The sequence below is a fragment of the Thermobia domestica genome, chromosome 9, assembly GCF_964235325.1.
Source record: "Thermobia domestica chromosome 9, izTheDome1.hap1.1, whole genome shotgun sequence".
Lineage (NCBI taxonomy): Eukaryota > Metazoa > Arthropoda > Insecta > Zygentoma > Lepismatidae > Thermobia > Thermobia domestica.
Genome location: NC_137462.1, coordinates 123,574,479 through 123,594,591, shown reverse-complemented (window position 1 = coordinate 123,594,591; position 20,113 = coordinate 123,574,479). Strand labels below are relative to the sequence as shown.

Here is a 20,113-nt window from a genome sequence, read left to right as displayed (position 1 = left end):
ATTTACAGAATCGACAATACAAGACATCACGAACTCTGGGAAATCTGATTCCATTACTGCATCTGCAAATTGCAATAAGAAATATGAAGAAGAAGAAGAAGAAGAATGTCAAATATCAGATAATGATCTTATTAATACTAAACATTCAAGATTAGCTGAAAATAATAAAACATCTACACTCAAGATAATAGGATTTACAAAACATTATGACTTTATTATAATCGGAGCTGGAAGTGCTGGATCAGTTGTTGCTAACAGACTTACAGAAAACACTAAATGGACTGTTTTGCTTTTAGAAGCAGGAGGAGAAGAACCTCAGGTAGCCGAAGTTCCTGCGTACCAAAATTCTTTACGAGGATCCTATATTGATTGGAAATATCAAACTGTACCTCAAGATAACGTATGCTTGTCAATGCCAAATCAAACATGTCCATGGCCTAGTGGAAAAGTACTGGGAGGAAGCAGCACTATTAACGCAATGATTTATACTAGAGGAAACAAGAAAGATTTTGATGGATGGGCAGCAATGGGAAATATAGGGTGGACGTACGAAGATGTTCTTCCATATTTTATAAAATCTGAAGACAACAGAGAATATGCAGATTCTCCTTACCATGGCACAGGAGGATATCTTCCTGTTCAACGGTTTGATTATACTGACTGTAATACTGCTGCTTTCATAGAAGGTATTGAAGAACTCGGTGTTCCATACAGAGATGTGAATGGAGAAAATCAATACGGGGTTATGCTGGGACAATTTACTAGTGCTGGGGGTGAGCGGTATAGCGCAAATAAAGCTTTTCTCGATCCTATTAGAAAACGAAGAAATCTTCATATCTCGATAAACTCTTTTGTTACAAAAATACTCATTGATAAGAAAAAGAAGCGTGCCCAAGGTGTTAAGTTTCAGAAAAACGGTAGAACCTATGTAGCAATCGCTGACAAAGAAGTCATTCTCTCTGCTGGAGGAGTAAGTTCACCACAAATTCTTATGTTATCTGGTATAGGACCTAAAGATCACTTAAAGGAATTTGGTATACCACTAATCGAAAATCTTCCTGTTGGTGATAATTTACGAAATCATGTTACTACAATAGGAGTTCTTTTTCAAATTGATGAAACAGCAACATATCCTCCATCATCGAAAAGAAAAGCTTGTGACAAAACCAAATACGAAAGTCATCGCAAAGGACCTTTGACGACTACTAACAAAGGCACTATAATAGGGTATATAAATTCTCAATATTCAAAAGAGTTAGATTATCCTGACATTCAGTTAGTGGGAGTTCCACTTGTAGATGAGTATGAAAATAATTCGATAAAATATGAAAGTTCTGAACCACTAGCGTACTTTAACAGAATTGCTATAAGTCCAGTTCCAGTGCATTTGCGTAGCGTGGGAAACATTCGACTTCAATCTACTAACCCTTGGGATCATCCTTTGATCTTTGCCAATTACTTTGACGACCCATATGATTTAGAAATAATATTAGAGGGAATTAAATTCTGTCTAAAACTCGAGGATACAAAAGCGCTTAAATCTATTGGAGCCCGGGTAGTTAAAGAGCCTTTGCCTGGTTGCGAAAACTACCAATTTGGTACTCGTGAGTACTTCATTTGTGTTATACAGCATCATACATTTGCTACAAACCATTATACAGGAACTTGTAAAATGGCTCCTAGAAGTGATAACGGTGTAGTTGACAGCAGGCTTCGAGTTCATGGTATTAAAGGTTTACGTGTAATCGACGCGTCTATTATGCCTATCTTTACCAGTAGTAATACTAATGCTCCAACAATAATGATAGGTGAAAAGGGTTCAGACATGATTAAAGATGACTGGTCAGGATTTTAACTCTCAACTTCATGTTTTCTTGAATCAATGTTTATTCAGATGTTCGTAAGTAACGGAAGACAAGAATCCTGAGATACACGTACTGTAACTCATTTTGATACAAATATTATTATCATTAGTATTTCGAATATATTTAAATATTTTTAATTACAACAAGAACACATTATGAGGCAAATCAATCATGAGTTCATCTTGTCCTTAGGAATTCAAAAACTACTTTAATGTAGGTTTTCACATTTTAATTCAAAATGAAATTTTCGATCGGTATCGATTCTCGTGAGTAAAACTGTTTACATAAAACTTCTGTCCCTTGCTCCACAGATACAAATATAGTTATTCAGTGTGTAAAAGGCAATTACAAAGGATTACAAGAGACGTCAGGGAATGATGAATATTAGTTATGCACGTGTAAAAAGTTGGATCCTACTATGCAATTTGTAAGAATTAAGAGTCAAAATGTGAATAAGTTATTGTGAATAGATCTTTATCGCTGTTGCTTTCATGATGTAAAATGCATGTCAGAACTACTTAAATTAAGTCAGAACTACTTAAATCAAGTTACAAGAGTGTGCTAACATGAAGAATCTTGTTCATGCTGTAGGATAATATGCAATAGAAACTGAATCTTCACCAGTTATAGTATCTCAAGAGTAAGAATTGGTATTTTAAGAGCTTTATATAAACTAGTTTGGTAAGAGATGTAATAATACAAAACCAATGACGTGATTTTCACTAATAATTTAATACACGAATACAAAGACAATGTTTTTTAATGTCTTTGTTCGGCAAGTGTACTTTCATTATAAACCAATATTTTGTACCATCAATCACATAAATATTTCCGCCCTTGAGTACTGTAATTCCATTAGGACGGATCCAACATTTTTACTGGAATTACAAACCCATAGACAGAAGCAACCCAATTTACACATAACATTTAAACCAGGAGACTGGAGTCAGAAAATCAGACCTGTGGAGTACTAAATCAGACTTTTTTGTGCCCATCCGAATATCATATGGATAATAAAATCGAGATAAGATAAACAGAATACGTTGCTTGCATGGAAAATGTGATTGGTGTGTATAGAGTTCTATTCGAATCTTAAAGACTTTTGGAAACACTAAGAATACGGATATATTACCAGTATATACGCGATATCTTCGTGAATTGTGTAATATTTATCCAGATGTGACTAGCTCATCACCAAATATTATGTAATGGCAATGTTTTGTTTCAACGATAAGAAACCTTCGAGCTTCTTAAGGTAGAGTAATTTCGTAGTCAAACTGCTTCTGCGAACTCTTTTTGCACACGAGTAATTTTAATTGTGGTTCATATTGCACGTAACAGGACATAACTATCAGCCAAACTATTTTTATAAGAACAATAACTGAGACTAATGTTTTAGTCCAGAAACTGTTTTGTGCATAAAATATATTACGTGTATGTAGTAGTAACAAGTCTAGTTTTCTGTATTCTCTACCTCTGATTTCAGTACTAAAATTTTAAGTATCTATATCAAATTTGTTGAAGGAAGAGATTCTGAAAATGTTATATTTGAAAAGTTTAGGAAAAAACATCAACGTCATTTATCTTTCAAACGGTTAAAAATGAACTTTAAGTTTTCACACGCCATAGTCCTCTTCAAGCAGACCAAAACTTCGACCTGAAAAGATCTTTGCCGCGAAGACTTTCTTTTTTATTTCTCAATTTTGGATCAGCATAAGGTTGCGCTGCGCAAACTGAAGCAAATAACTAAATTTCGAAGAAAATTACTGATGGTTTTCTCTGTACCCTTCATTTATTTTTAAAATAATACATTAACATGCTGCATATTTGAGACTAGACTTGGATGACAATTCCGATTTTTTCTGATTTCAGAAATGTTTCCTATTTTACTTTTCAGATTCCGGAAATTAAAAATTTCAGAATTGGTGATCCCTAGTAGTATCCTGAACGATGATGAGTCAGCCACTTCTACTCTTCTATGTAATAGTATAGATTATCTCGAAACAATATTAATACTAAATCTTAATATAGGATTGCCAACAAACACATACATATCCAGGACTTCTTTATTGGGAGTAATCCGAATTCCCAAGTTGCAAACAGACTCAGTCTTTCTTCAAGTTCCTATTTCTTAATAAAATGCATTCCGTTGTGTCACTTATTGGTATGTTTCATGTAAGGAGTATGAAACTATAGGATATTATGAACTTATACGGCGTTAAGTGGTGTCATACATGTTACTTAGTAAATAGTAGTAATAAAAATGATAATATACCTAATAGGAAATAATTGTCTACAAGATAAAAGGTGAACTAAAAGATTGTGAATTCACAATACGAACTGAAACAATGTAAAACGGAAGGTAATATTATTTAATTTGTCTCCTTAAATGTGAAAAGTTGGCTAATGTAAGACACTATACGCATGGATTATTCATCAATATCCAATTCTATTTCGCCTCTAGAATGAAGATAAAATTCACGAAATGAAGTATCATGGCCTCTAGAGTAAATATTGAGAGTGAACCGCTGCGCGAATAACTTGATTTTACTAAACATTTATTAATCTAACATATATTTGAATTTGACGTTTACGTCCCATTACAGTTCACAAGTTGCGATTCTAGTGAAGAGAATTGAGTCTCTAACCCCAAGAAAATACAAGTTTTGAGTTGTTGTAACAAGTGTAATAGCGTAGTCACAAAGGCATCTCCTACCAACTGGGCGGACTAGTGTGGGTAGGATCATTTTATCATTCTACCTTCGTTCCAATGCGGATCTGAGACTCACCCAACTGCATTTAAAAGAATCCCCTTCACGACCTAGGGAGATAAAGATGCAAAAGTAAAGTGTTGACTACTGTAAGAGAGTGGAAGCCAAGTTTGGAAGAGGTATGTTCGAGTAAGCAATGTTTGACGCAGCAATAGGCTTTGGGTAACCAGGAGAGAGCGGACAAGTTGCACAAAACAAGGAGGGAACAAAATAAGCCGAATTAAATAAAATTGATATTGTCAGAGTATTACAATTACTACAGTTATTCATGAACTCTTTGATAAATAAATACAAAATATATTATCGTTGAACTGCTCTCCGTCCCAAATAAATCTTGGCCAGAGAGTTCAACAGTTAGAAGGAAGTTGAAAGTAACGTACAGGGATAAAACTTAGATTCATTATATATTCGCCCGAATTATAAGCCTTCCCTCATGAATTTGAACTGAATCTTTCTTACCATTTTCAGAATGATGTTATATTGTTATTATTTTCGTGTGTTATAACATAGTTTTAACACTGAAAGTTCAGCTGAAAGATATTTAATTTTTCCGAAAGAGCAATGTGTATCTTTTACAGTGAGTTCACTGATACGAAATCACTAATATTTGACCCCCTAAAATGTAACTCAGGACCATTTCCACAATAACATTTAATTTGAATTTGTATTTGTTTAACTGTAAAAAAAATTTAGTAGAGCCGGTCCATTGATGTGGATTAAATAATTTATTCGAAGAAAAAGATTCTTTCATTTGCGAGATGCAATTTTGGAACATAAATGTATCTACAATACAGAAAGTGAGAAAACATCAGGTATTCTTAAAAGGTATTGAATATTTTGGTACAAGATGGCATTAGTGAATCAAATTTCAGTGTAGGAGTCGCAGGTAAATCACCATTTGACAGTTTACAGTTGACGATAGTCACCTTGCAGAATGTGTTGGAATTCTTTCCATCATATGTGGGACATTGCTCCGTAAAAATGTGTGAACTTCTTGCAAAACTGCGCTGCATTTTACAATTTTACTTCGATAAAGACCATATGCTACGAAAACTCGTGAAGACATTTTGTTGTTTATATGAAGGATAAGTTATCAGAAAGCGTTAGCGGAAGGATACATTATGCTGAATTTCATTACTATCTTTATGTCACGTATAAATCATATCATTCTAAAATTATGAGATGTATAATATCCTTCAGTTTCTACGTCTCTTCCGATTTATGGATACTTACGAGTAAATGACGACCTATTGAACCAATAGTCATACGTCTCGTAAAACGGTAACTATGTAGGTTAGATGGAAATGTCCAAAAAACTCTTTGCGAACGTGTTGATAAACCACATGGAAAAATGTGGCAAGCAATAGTATCTTCAATACGTAGATGATCGATAGTGTTTCGGGATCAAAACTCTACCTCACCCAAATTACATACCAGACTTTTCTCCCACTTAATTCTAAGTTATAGCATATTTTCTTAAAACTGATAGTTGAAAACCTCAATTATTTTTGTTCCAGACTGATATCTTACATTCTGTGATACAAAAGGACAAATTATTATGAAGATAATTTTTTAATAATATGTAAAGTTTGTCTTTTACAAATTGAAAACAATAAAAGATAACGAAAAAGTGTGAGGCACTTATTTCCCTTAATGTCAACAACAAAAATTGTAGCAGTAACTGAAGTAAGTTCTATAATAATTCCCTGTACGTGAAGGTAAGTTTATATTCCGCAAGTGTAATTATTACAAAAATGATATTAAACATCCTGAGTTAATTAATTTTACGAGCTAGGATTGTATTTCTTAAAGATCTTAATGTAATTAACCAGTCAATCACTGATTTCATATCCTGCACTCAATACAATACATTTGTATTGGTGTTAAACTTTCTACTTATGAATAACCTAATAAAACTTTCCTGAAATTTTTCCAATCAAATACACGAGAAACAAAGGGCAAAATATTCGTTATATAATATGATTTTCCCTTACAGACTACTTCCAATGCTGACTGAAGTTTACTTTTACGACATGAATATTGGCGTTGCACAAAAGTAGTTCTTGCCTTATATAATTGCACAATAATGTTGACTCTAATGTAAAGAAATTGCTAGTTCATCCGTATACTGATGGTTGTTACTTTGAGGGTCCTTCGTCTGTTGCAAAATTATATGTAATTGAAACTTATTTTTAAGGTTTGAATCGAAACCCGCTTAGTTCCACAAAGAATCGAGTCTGATGTCTCATATACAATATAGTTTTCTAGAAACTTATCGAATCTTTGAAACTCAAAGCTTCTTGAACTTCCTTCCTTGAAAAGCTTACTACAGTTTAGATAATTCAAATCACTTTAGTGAACGTTCCATACATATATTCAGTAAAAAAAAAAAAAAAAAAAAAAAAAAAAAAGTACTAAACGATAAATGTTCCAATATAGAAAGGCGAATCTGTAACAAATAAAATAGAATCAATTCAAATGATCCATTACATGAACAAGTAGATTTAGATATAGCAAGTCCTTCCATCTTGAAAAAAGTTGTTTCTCTATACTAATAAAGAATAGAGCATGGTTAAGCAACAAAGAAATTCCGAACAGTACTGTACCTTCATCCTGCTCTTTTGAACAAAATTATTACGTAAAACGTCATATATGAAGTTCGTTCGGAAAGTAGGTTCCGTTTAGTAATAATAATAATAATAATAATAATAATAATAATAATAATAATAATAATAATAATAATAATAATAATAATAATAATAATAATAATAATAATAAGAAGAAGAAGAAGAAGAAGAAGAAGAAGAAGAAATCGAGTGCAGATAAAGAAAGCAATGTATTGCACAAAAATCAGTAATACTTACAGACTACTTTTCCACATAACTCCTGTAATTTTCCAAGCATTTTTCATAGCGTGGTATAAGTTTATGAATTCCTGCATCATAAAATGTTGCCGCCTGTGTTGTCAAAAATGTGGTAACATGTTCGTTTAACTCTTCAATGTTGTTGAAGCGCTTACCACCAAGGAAACATTTCAGATGCAGAAAGAGATGGAAGTCGCTAGGAACGAGGTCGGGACTAAACGGAGGATGGCCAGAAACGTCCCATCTAAAGTTTTCAAGGATTTGTTTGGTCATATTCGCAGTATGTGGTCGGTCGTTGTCGTGAATGAAAAAAACATACCTTTGGAGAGCATGCCTCCTCACTTGTACTGTATTACGTGACCGTTTCTTAAGCGTCTAGCAATAAACACTTTTGTTCATTGTTGCACCTCGTGGTAAAAATGCAATCAGTAAAATGCCTTGTCTGTCCTCTGTTGTGGACGAAATGTGCCTCTATTCATGGATTGCCGTTTCGTTTCAGGGGTGTCATAAGCAACCCAAGTTTCATCCCCCGTGAGTATCTGCGAGAAAAAGTTCTCGCAATCATCATGATGACGTGTCAGAAAATCAAGTGCGTTGCTCATTCGTTGTTTTTGCGAACATGCGAAAACATGCGAAAAGTTTACGAAAACCAAGGTTTTCACTAAATTGTCGTAATGTACTGTTCGTGAAATTTGTGGAAATTCAAGACTAAGAGCATCAATCGTAAACCTACAGCTGTTCTTAATACATCTTTCTTCGACTGCACTCACCAGTTCATCAGAAACCACAGATGGACGCCCACATCATTCTTCGTTATGCACTTGATCACGCCCTTTCTTAAATTGCTGGACCCACTTTCTCACCACTGAATCAGTCATTGCGTTTTCTTCGTAAACGTCGCAGATTTGTCGATGAATGTCATTTGATTGTATGTTCTTCGCATTCAGAAAACAATTTCACAAGTGGCGGGATTTTTGATCAACGCTGCCATTATACGCAATCACTACGAACGACACACAACACAGATCGATCTCAGAATGGCGTCATTCGTTCTGCCTGAATCAGAGTAACTACTGCGCATGGACAAAACTGCGATCGTAGCGCTGTCACGGAGAAAAATCGAAACGAAACTTATTTTACGAACTTCCTATCGTATAACAACGTCTATCATACATCTTGTTAACATTAAGTTTAAGAACACACAAAGAAACAAAAAACAAAATCGAAAGTCATTAAAATTGAAAATCACTCTAAATTTAAAACGCCGCAGGAAATTTCTTAAGTTATATGATGGAAATACGTAGAAAAGTATGAACAAATATGTGCATTCAATTTTGGAAATCGTGCTAATCAGAACAGACTTTATGTAGTTTCAGCGGAAACATGGAACCTTTGTGCAAGGTATATACGCTATAAAAACCGCTGTGTTATTTTAACGACATGCCTACGTGTTAATACAATTGTGTTAAAATATAACACAAACAGGTTGTTGGAACAACTCACTCTCTATTTGGTGTTGTGTGTCAAATGCTGGTAGTTGAAATGACACACAGTCTGTGTGTTAAATTAACAAAGAACCTTTGGTTTTATTTTCTGTGTGATTGCCAAATATGTTGGACATCTAATTATAAAGACTTATGTACTGAACGACATACAGTTGCTACAGTCAAACACAGTAAAAAGAAATACTTAAACAAATTCAGGTATTCGCAAAATTTCAACGTGCAAACCGCGCGATGTGTTCTTGATTGTTTTACATAATGTTTCTGAAGAAATATTTCAACAGCGAGAAACAACACCGTATTACCGTCACTTCTACACTGCACTAGAGCTCACCAGTCAACACCGGAACCTATGTTTCAAAAATGGCGGAAAACCAGTAGAAACACGATTAAGAGGCAAACATACTACAAGGATATAGGTAAGAGTTTCCTATCATTCTTGAACAAGTTGTTGGTGAAGGTTGTGTTTTAAACCATCAAGAAATACTTCGCAATAAGTGTTGGGGAGGAAGACAAAAAGGTTTATGAAGATTTTCTAAACGAAGTGTTGTCTAGTTTACTATTCTTATTTTAAAAGTAGAATCTTTGGTAATCGTAAGCATGCACAACACAAGCTTTCCCAACACAGAAAAATGATTCCGTCAACACCGCACACGGAGCTATTTCAACACCGAAATAGATGTCATAGTAACATAGAACTGGACTCGTACTAACACCAAAAACGGTGTTAATTTGTGGTCTGACCTTGAATTTTAACACAGGGAGTGTTGAATTAACACCATAGCAGTGTTGCTTATACGGCTTTGACCTTGAATTATGACACAGATTGTGTGTTGAAATAATAAGAAAATGATGTTGAAACAACACAGGGACTCTGTTATATTCATACTTGACATGGTGTAATATTAACACAAAATAATTAACACACCTGTGTTACTTTCTTCATGTTGGTGCAACACCGCCACAAGTAACACTCAACATTTTCCCGACACTACCGACCCAGACTTGGTGTCGAATCAACACCGAAAATACTAACACAGGTCCGAATTTAACTCCGCTCAACACCGCCTGTGTTAAACGCTAACACAGCAGAGGCTGTGTTGAATTAACACCGCATAGTGGTAGTCTCACTGGAACCACTGTCATGTGTTAAATTTGAGTTGAATTAACCATTTTTTACTGTGTACAGGGCGGTAGCCAGCCCAAAATGTAAGGGGCCCCGGTAGAAGTTAGGGAGGCCCCAATCCAACGTATTATAGTTCATGATCATATTATAGTTAATTTGCAAGCCTACCATGAAAATTTTAGGGAGGCCAGCAAAACTTTAGGGGGTGCCCGGCCCCCTAGACCCCACTTGGGTACAGGCCAGGTGTATATATATCATTCATGTATATGTTATTATACACAAAGAGACTTGTCAGGACTACAAGGTAATTTTCTTCACAAATAGATAAAAATTGGTAACTAAATATCGCATAGATACTTAAAGATTAAATGTGTGTAATACAGTAATTTCATCAAAGAAAATATTTTTACATTCGTAAAATAGATGCACTGACGCTAATCCCGGGGAGGATGCGGGGGACATGTCCCCTCCAATCTTGGAAGTAGAGGGACTGCCCCCCAATAATCCGATTTGATTTTTTTGGGGGGGGACTAAGTAGAAACATACCAATTATAAATATGTATATATTCAATTTTCATAATGTGTTCACAGCACTGATTTGTAATACTGGTATGTACCATTACAGAGCAGTAGCTAGAGGGGCGTGCAGGGTGGTTGCCCCGGGCGCTGATAGCAAGAGAGCGCCAAACCATCAAAGATAAAGGAAAGTATTGGAAATTAGTAAACGATACGTCGCCCCGAAAAAATATTGGCGCCCTATTAAATCAATATTATTGCCAGTTTGCGAAGAAATAGATTTGATAAGAATTTTTTCGCTCGCTGCGCTCGCAAGTCAAGTGTTTCAGAAAGTGCTACAACACGTTTTTACTCTTACTTAAAGAAAATTATACATATTATGATGTAATACACAAGGTGCCGAGTAATGACTTATAGTATACGCTGGAGCGTTTTCAAAATCAAAAGGATCAAAATCTGAAATACGTGTTCGGTGTTTTGAAGGTGAGGAGTTTGGTGAGTCACTGATGCTTTTCTACCTAATCCGATTAATCACGAAAGTGAGAATGAAGATATGACAATGAGAAGAGTAATGAGACACAGGCAAGCTGCTGTTTGCGTGGGAATTAAATATAAAAGTAAACAAGGGGAATAATATAATTTTCGAAGTTCAAGCAGTTGTAGAATAGGGGCTTAAAGGGATCAGAGCTGAATCCAATGAATTTCGTCTTTTTCAAAAGACTGTTCACTACCAGTGTTTCTTTTCTTAAAATTCCATTGACACATGAAATGCGTCCATTTTGAATTAATTAACCATAGTTTGGATTTTAAACGCAAACATCAAACATATTCTTCACTTCCATCGATCAATATTGAGAAATTCACAAAGAAGGCTCCTTCTGAATTTCCATTACATTTCACAAAATATTTTTTACCGTAAAAGAATCGAAATTAAAATGCTATTGTGTGTTCACATACAGAATAAAATTACAGAAATTTACAATTATTACTAGAAATTAATTCTGTTACTCATTTGGAACATTTTAAAAACACATAGTTTCAAATGTATTGAAATTTCATTTCTTATCGATATTATGAAACGTTGTAAATAGTTGAAGTGCTTGGAGGATAAAGGTGCTATGATACTGTACATTTTTTTTAACGTTTCATTCTGACGGTTCATGCACGTGCTATGTGTTAGTCATGCTACATAACACATTATTTAGTGAGTGCTCGTCTGAGTTCAGATATTTAGAAATGATGATGGCGGTATGTTAACGGACAAAGTTGTGAAAGTCAATTTTCCCGTCATATTCAGTTTGTTATATAGTACCTTTATCTTCTAACCGCTTCAATTGTTAATTTCCAAAACTGTTTTCCAAGTGGATTTGTATGCAACCAAAGATAGTTTTGTCAAGTTTAACAAAAAGTCCAAAATAAGCCTCTTTGTTAAGAAAAAAAAAACAATTCTTTTGGCTGTTGGTCAGCTTAGTGTAACAACAAAAGCTGTTTATCTTACATGTTAAAAAAAAGAAAAGCTTCATAAGGTGAGTATAAGGGGGGCGACGAATTCTACTTCGCCCCGAGCGCTGAAATCACTAACTACGACTCTGACCACTACTTCATCTACATCACCTGATATATAATATGCAAGAGGTTCACTTCAGAAATCATATTCATCTACTGCAATATGAGTCTCATATATCTCCCCCCCCCCCTCCCAGAACAAGCCTCAAATCTGCCCGCCTCCCAATGTTGAAGACTGTTCTGCTCCCCTGATCCTCCACAGCAGTGTTTTCCAACTCCATAAATATTTTGGACATCGCTTAAAAAAGGAAACATTATGGGAACCGTCTTATCTCCCTCCTCCAATGTTGAAGACAGATTTGCGCCACTGAATAGACGACACTATTAAACATCAATTAAAGGAGTTACAATAGAAAAGTAACAGCAATATTGCATACAACTTTTAATACATAATGATGTCTGATTTACGAAATATCCATTTAGAGAGATGTTTTCCTATTAGTCTCAAGAACAGACACGTTTGTACAGTTTCACAAGTAAGAGTTAAAGAAACGATCTAGAAGGCAAATCCAATTGATCCCTTATAAGCTGACCAGTGACTTGTAAGTCCAAGAAATCTTAAATATGTAACATACATTTGCATTAAAATACAGTAACACTCGCAAAACAAATAAGCATGCTAATGAAACCACACCATTGTTGTTAAGTGCAATATTTCTTTATCTGGCTATTGTGTAGCACTCCAATTACTAACAAAGAAATTTAATATTCGATATCTAAATTCAGTTTTACTCATATATCTTAATTTTACTATTTCACGCTCGTAAATATATTGCATGCAGAACTACAAAGATCAAGTAGATGTCAATGTTTCTTCGTTCAAGCTGCTATGATATTTTGTACTAAAAACTATGGATATGAAAGTCAAGAGGCATTAATTTTTTTTTTAATACAACTTCTTTAGAAAATGAGTAATGAGTCAAGTATTGAAAATACTCGTAAATAATTAAAAGCTAAAGGTAAATACTCGTAATTTCCTGTACACGCACAGAGTCATTCTGTTACAAACAGAACATGGAGGGTACACTAAACATTAATTGTAGTTGAATTAAACAGAAGATTTGAGTCAAAGTTTACTGGTTAAAAATACCTCGGACAGAATACGAAGTATAGAATATTTGAGACTCAACTCTAACAGAGAATAAAATGCAAGGCTATAGGTACAGAAAATAGAGAAGTAAAGATTTAATTTGATTGTACTTCGAAGGTCCCAGGACAATATATATTTTCCTGTAGGTGATACATATAATCTTCTGTCTTTCTGTAACAGGATTTGAGAAAAAATTAAATACTGCTATATATATTTCCCGAACTACTGAACAAGCAATACTAAATTATTAAGAACATGAAGAATATTTTAAAAGAATACAACGTAATTCACTTAATAAAGGACCTAAATGGTCTTTCTCCAATGAAGTAGGTTATATCTCAAGTAACCATTTTTAAAAGTAACTTTCAAAGCACCTTTTAATTGATTTGTCGTTCAAAGCTAAGAAATTTCTCTTATAATGGTAATTTTCGCAAATACGCTAAGTGTTCCCGGAACAGAAAAGAAGAGAAGTTACATCGTGTTACTTCGAAATTATTACATGTTCATTACAAGGTCAAAATAAATTACTTATAGCTTAATTACAATTTGCAAAACATATGTAAATGCATGCAAATGCTTCCTCCTTATAACTAATTAAAAGAAACGTACTTTAAGTATCCTGGAAAGTTATAATTAGTTGACCGGCTTTCATTTCTGGGAGGGATTTTTTTTTTTTTTTTTGGCCATTCATGTATGACCACGAATGCCTATATATAGTTGCAATTGAGTCTAAAATAAGCATCAAATCTTTGATAGCATAACTACAATAACTTACAACATGAAGATCTTCGTAAGTATAACATAATCTTATACAGTAACAATTATTTTCTAGGAACTCGTTTGCCAGATATAACTTAAACTTTAAAATTTTAAACTTAATTTATTCTGGCAGTGATCTACATATTATGGTAGGACTATATGAATAATAAACTTTGAATAGATCATAAATGGATCTTAGCAGCAACACTATACAATAGTATTGATTGGAAGTAACGATAACCTAGGGAGTATTACGTATTTTGTGTAATACCTGTCCTATTACAATTAAGTTAATTAAATAGATAAATATCAAACCCACTACCAATTTTTAACGACCTCTTTCAAAGAACAGAGAGGACACATCTCTACAAATACAGACTATTTCAAATAAAATATGAGAAATATTATTTAAAATATATATAATCTAACTTAAAATTTGTCATTAATACCTTCAGGCTCTTCTCGCCCTCTTCGCCCTCGTGGCTGTTTCTTTCGCTGAAGAATCTGCTAGAGACAAGAGAGCTATTGGTCTTGGTCTAGGATATGGTGGATACGGCCTAGGTTATGGAGGATACGGACTTGGAGGTATTGGATACGGAGGTATTGGTGGATACGGACTTGGACGTATTGGATACGGAGGTATCGGTGGTTATGGACTTGGTGGATTCTACGGTTAATCTTCCTATTACTGGTAAGTTTAAAACATTAGAAACTGTTATAAATACTTTAAGCCAAAATTAATGAACAGATACTAAAATTGAATCTTCTTACAATAGTTTAACAGTCAAATTTACATTAAAGGCATGACAACAAAACAAGATTTTCAGTAAACGAAGTCGTTTAACAAAGACTTTCATGATCCTTACTACAATTGTTATATACTGTAATACCATTTGTTTGGATATCACATTACTTTGCTTCTTCCAATTCCATTTTCCATAAGATCTTCTTTCCAGAATAACCTGTCTTCATATAGAAGGCCAAATGCCATAGCTATTTTATGGTTATTATCAGGGCCGAATTAAGACCCTTCGATGCCCTAAGCACATAAATATTTCTTGTGTTCTCATTTATGTATAATTCAAAATATAAACAATAATAAACTATGAAAAAAATTTTACTTACCGAAATTAAGCAAAAATTACAGTAAAATGGAAAATTATGTTTATTTTTGTACTTCCACTTTAATTATATTTCAAAAGTGTTTTTCCATTTTTTCTTTTTAATTGCCGTCTTGTATCAGATCCTGTATAATTACTTCTGTCATTACTATTATTATTATTACTTCCGCCAAACAGTATGGGCATGTTTTCTTTTTTTATTAACGTTGTACAGAAAGTATACAAGTTTCACAGACTGTATACAAAGTTTCACCTGGTTTTATCTAGGCAATAGAACTTTTCTTCTCTTCCATTTCACGACCTTTGGCAAGGGTCAACAATCTCTGAGTGTTCTTATAATTATATATAGAATTTGCATGCAATTTTTCATTTAATGTGGTATAGCTGTACCATTTGCAGTATTGCACCATATGGAATATGACCCATGGCAAATATCGGTAGGGAAAATTTCTGTGGTACCCTCTTTCCTTGATACCCTAAGCACATTCTTATTTTGCTTAATGGTTAATCCATCCGTTGTTATTATTGTATATTAATGAGAAATTTAATATCTATATTAATAATTTCCTTTGAGATATTCAATTTATCTTTAAGTTAAAAAAAGTAGTAAGTAGTACCTAAAAACAAAGTATAATAAGGGATTTAGAGTGCATTAAAGTTACCGTTCCCTTACATTTTCAGACTTTTTAAAAAAAAAGATTCTTCTTCTTCTGTTTCATAAGCGTGAATGCCACGATAGTGCTTATTTGTTTATACAGCTGTGTTTATTTCAAGCTTTTTTGTTATTTTAATGTATTATTACATTACTATGTTATATTTCTTTTATATTTTCAGAAGCAACTCACCATTGGAAAAACCGTTCTTCAGAACTGACTTCAGACCTTCCCCTTTAGTGACAGTTCAACTGATGACCAAATTTAAAATGCATAATAAACATAATTAATCAGCAATCTTGTGTTTTCATTTTCTTCAATTATCCGTTTTCCACGTAACACATCATTCGAAGAAACCAGTGATCGTTCTTCAGAGAAGTCATATCGGTATTTTTAACTATTGTGAAAGTAGTCACTAGAATAAAAACTGTTTTGTAATCCGTATGCCTTGTTTCTCAATTTCCTTCAGTAGACAAATATATAAGAAAGTACATTAGGATATGTATGAACATATCCTAACTACACCATACGAACATAAGAACATTATCACTAAAAAGCAATGAAGGTTCATGGAGTTTAAACGAGGCAGAACATATTCAAATTATCTATATTTTAGAATAGTGATATGGTCGTACTTTTGAAAAAAGTTACTATTTTATTTTTTGTATATCAGTTCTATTTCTTATTTATAATCGCAACAAATTCTTCTGTAATACGCTTCTTGAAATCAAGGTTTATGCGTACCAACTATTGATAGCATTTTGAGAGTATTCAGTTTCTCATTTTCCATGGAATCCTGTAAGAATGTATTTATTCTATTCAGCATGGAGAAGGATTTTTCAATCTTCTCGATCATAAATCTAATAGTTAAAATTATTTCTAACATAATCCTATACTGAAAATTTTCGCAACTGTCACAGAATTTCCGGAGGAATGTTCAACGTATCATAGGTTATAGACTCCTTCTAATTTAATTCGTAATTTAAGATCATCAGATCATATAAACTATTATACAATATTGCTGGTGGATAGTTGTCTGAAAAATAATTGAAGACTGATTGTAATCATATCACAAACTTACAGACCTGCCAAGGATTACAAACAACTCATGTTATTATTACATCCAACATATGTTGATTTTTTGAAACCGATTTTAATTTCGTACAGTTTGAGCACATTACCAATGCACTAACAAAACGTTTTGAGCTGGTTTCAGCAGCGTCAATATTTTTTTTATTAGATGGAATAAAGAAAGATTCCAACCTATTGAAGCAGCAGAATGTGTGTTGAGGGCTGTACAGCAGATGATGGAAATAGTATGTTGTGGTAGTATATTTCAAGTGCTAAGGTGGGTCAAATGGTTGAAGGATCTAATACCAGTGGACTTACCGCAAATTTTGGATAATAGGGTATTGCTCCTTTTTAATTTGCCATTTCAGTCGCAGGATATCAAGATAATAAATGAGGTAGATATTGCACATCTCACCAGGCCCTCCACTTTGCCTGTCCTCAGTGTTATTGAGAATATATGAGAATGAGACATGCTGAAACATCCCATTATGAAGGATCATCAACATCTTCCCAATGGAATCGTCTGTGGAATCAGTTGTTACAGAATACTCCAAACTTAACATGAAAGTCATTCTTTCCAATTCTGATATCATGTCAAAGAATGTCAATGCTATGATTCGAGCTTGTGATAATGTAACTCCACATTAACCAATGTACCTAGTATTATATAATACTTTCGTCCGATGTTCATATATAAGAGTTAGTGGTTCAGTTATTGACAGTGATGTAGCGTGACATTTTCTGAAGTGTTAGCCTACTCCGTACTTACAGTATTTAAAATATAGTAAAACCTGTCTTCAGTGGAATTGAACAGGACTCGCAAAAAAGTTCCGCTGAAGATATGTATGAATACAAAAAAGTGAATTCATGGACATGCTGAGATAAAACAAGATGTTGTACGTACCTTTGTTAATTTACAGTATTTATTCTATTACGAATGAACACACGCAAAACTTACAATGAACAGAAAACAATACTGCACACATATTAACTTTATTTTTCCTCAATAGTCAAGGAAGATTTAGTATAATTAGTGCTTTCTTTCAAATAGTCAAGGAATGGTTTTCTGTACATATTACTGCTTAGCTGCTCGAATTTTCACAAACACTTTAGCCTGAGGTACCACACTAAGCATATCAGTTCCATTTCGACGTAAGACAAATTGTTGTAATTCCTTTAAACTTTTGCCATCATCTTGATAAGTTTTAGCCTAAAATCTTCTAACTCAATGCTATATTTATCTTCTTTCCTCTTCTCCTCTCAAACTTTCCGTATAGTTCTCAATTAAGGCATCTATATCCCTTGTGTCTGTTTAATTTTTCTCATCATTGTATGCTTCGTTTACAATGTAGTTTATTTTGTATACCTAACCTCTCATAGCATGACCAAAAGGTTTTTGAACGCTGTATTCAGGAACTTGAAATTTTCCGTTAAAAGCTTATTTTGATTTCGGTTGTCCGCGTAATACAGTTTCAGTTGAATAAAGAGAATTTAACAAGTTTTCCACCCCTAAATTCATGGGACTGTGAAACATTTCTGTTTATGACAAATATCCGTTTAATTAACGGTCTGTTGAAGGCAGATTTTACTGTGTATTGATTTATTTGTTTAGCATGTGTACTGTCTTCATTTCCTGAAATATCTATGACATAAGGTATTATTTTCATGAAAATGTCATGTTCACAGCAAACATATTGTATGCTACCTTGGACGTTAAAAGGACGTCCAGTCTGTTAAAAAAAATGTAATCTTTCTGCAATTATGAAGTTTAGTATAAGCTAAACATCTGTAATTTTTAAAATCACCAATGTACTGATACTGATACTTGGATCACATAAATTTTGTTAGATTCAGCAACTTTATTTAAGGGAGTTACATTCTTTGTTGGTACATGTTTTGTTTATTTTTCGTCAAGAGTTTGGCGTGGATTTGAATACGTATCTTAATTTTATACACACATACATTCTTTCTTAGGTTTAATAACGTGTAATGCAGACTGTTCGTTCATCGAAATCAAAATACTCAGTTCAGCTGATGGACATACTTACTTTGCCTATTCAGTTTATGGAAATAATTATTTACTTATCTTTTATTGTATAATAATGAGTTATGCCTTTTTTCAATTAGAATAACGCCTTCAATAAGATGGCAAATTCAGCCATTTAAAGGCAAATACTAGTTGGTCTTGTACAGTTTCCAACTTTCTAAAAGTTTAGCTTTACTTTTGCTGTAAAATTATATATTTTTTTCCACCAATTCTTCTATTATGTATTACAACTATGCAAAGGTCGCAAATAAAAATTTCACAAATGAATTCTAGCGATAAATAAATATACACCAAAGAAAAATATTTTCTCCGTTTCATTTATTTATTTAATATTTGGTTGCAGGCCTTTTTAAATTTCATCCTTCAATATTTTTTCATTACTACGAGAAGTGTTGTGTTTTATGCCCGGGCATTCCACTATTCATCGCCGTGATAGGTTACAGCGGTGTGGGAAACAAAATGAGTAGAACCAATGAGAGTAGTCCAATCAGATATTCCGAGATCAAGTGGTTTTGGACATCATATGGTATAGAAAGAATAAGAAACAAGATGTGATCCACAACACTCCGAGTATTTGATAGGTATGGGGGTTCTGGTTCAAGAGGTATAAGCGAGTATAATGGAAGAAGACACCTTCCATTATGTATATCTTTGTAGCAGGATCCGTTGCTGGAGAACTAAGATCCTGAAAGATATTATGCTCGTCTTTTCCGCAGTGCAGTCGATTGTGACTGAACTTAAATAGATAACAATGCGCTCCCACATTCAACTGCACAATCCACCAAGTGCGAACATGTCATATTACATATACCTTAATCTCGTTGAACACATCAAAGTTACTCTCGGAAAATAAATTACACAGCGGATTCCATTACCACAAACCCTTTTAAAGCTGTCCTTAGGAAAAAGTGGGGCAACATACCCATTGAATTTTTGGAAACATTAAAGTTCAGTACACCACTTACTGCACACCAACGAAGCTCCTACGTTAATTTAAGAACTGAGTCAATTGTCTATTTTTCTTTCATTATCAAGAAACAATGTGACAAGAATATATGAAATAATGTAATTTTAAAGAAATAATAAGATTCCCTTAAAAAATAATTTAGTTACTAGCTACAAGCTCATAACAAATAGGTTTCAGCTCATATTTCACATACTG

At 33.6% G+C, this 20,113-nt stretch overlaps 1 long non-coding RNA gene and 1 pseudogene across 1 annotated transcript; both read left to right on the top strand.

Moving 5' to 3' along the window:
• Nucleotides 1-4,432, top strand: part of LOC145660981 (glucose dehydrogenase [FAD, quinone] pseudogene) — a 28,187-nt pseudogene extending 23,755 nt beyond the window's left edge.
• Nucleotides 4,433-14,520: 10,088 nt separating this feature from the next.
• On the top strand, nt 14,521-16,130 carry LOC145694084 (uncharacterized). Its single transcript, XR_014132917.1, has 2 exons — nt 14,521-14,750; nt 16,015-16,130. It is a non-coding gene; the product is annotated as an uncharacterized LOC145694084 (long non-coding RNA).
• The last annotated feature ends 3,983 nt before the right edge of the window (nt 16,131-20,113 follow it).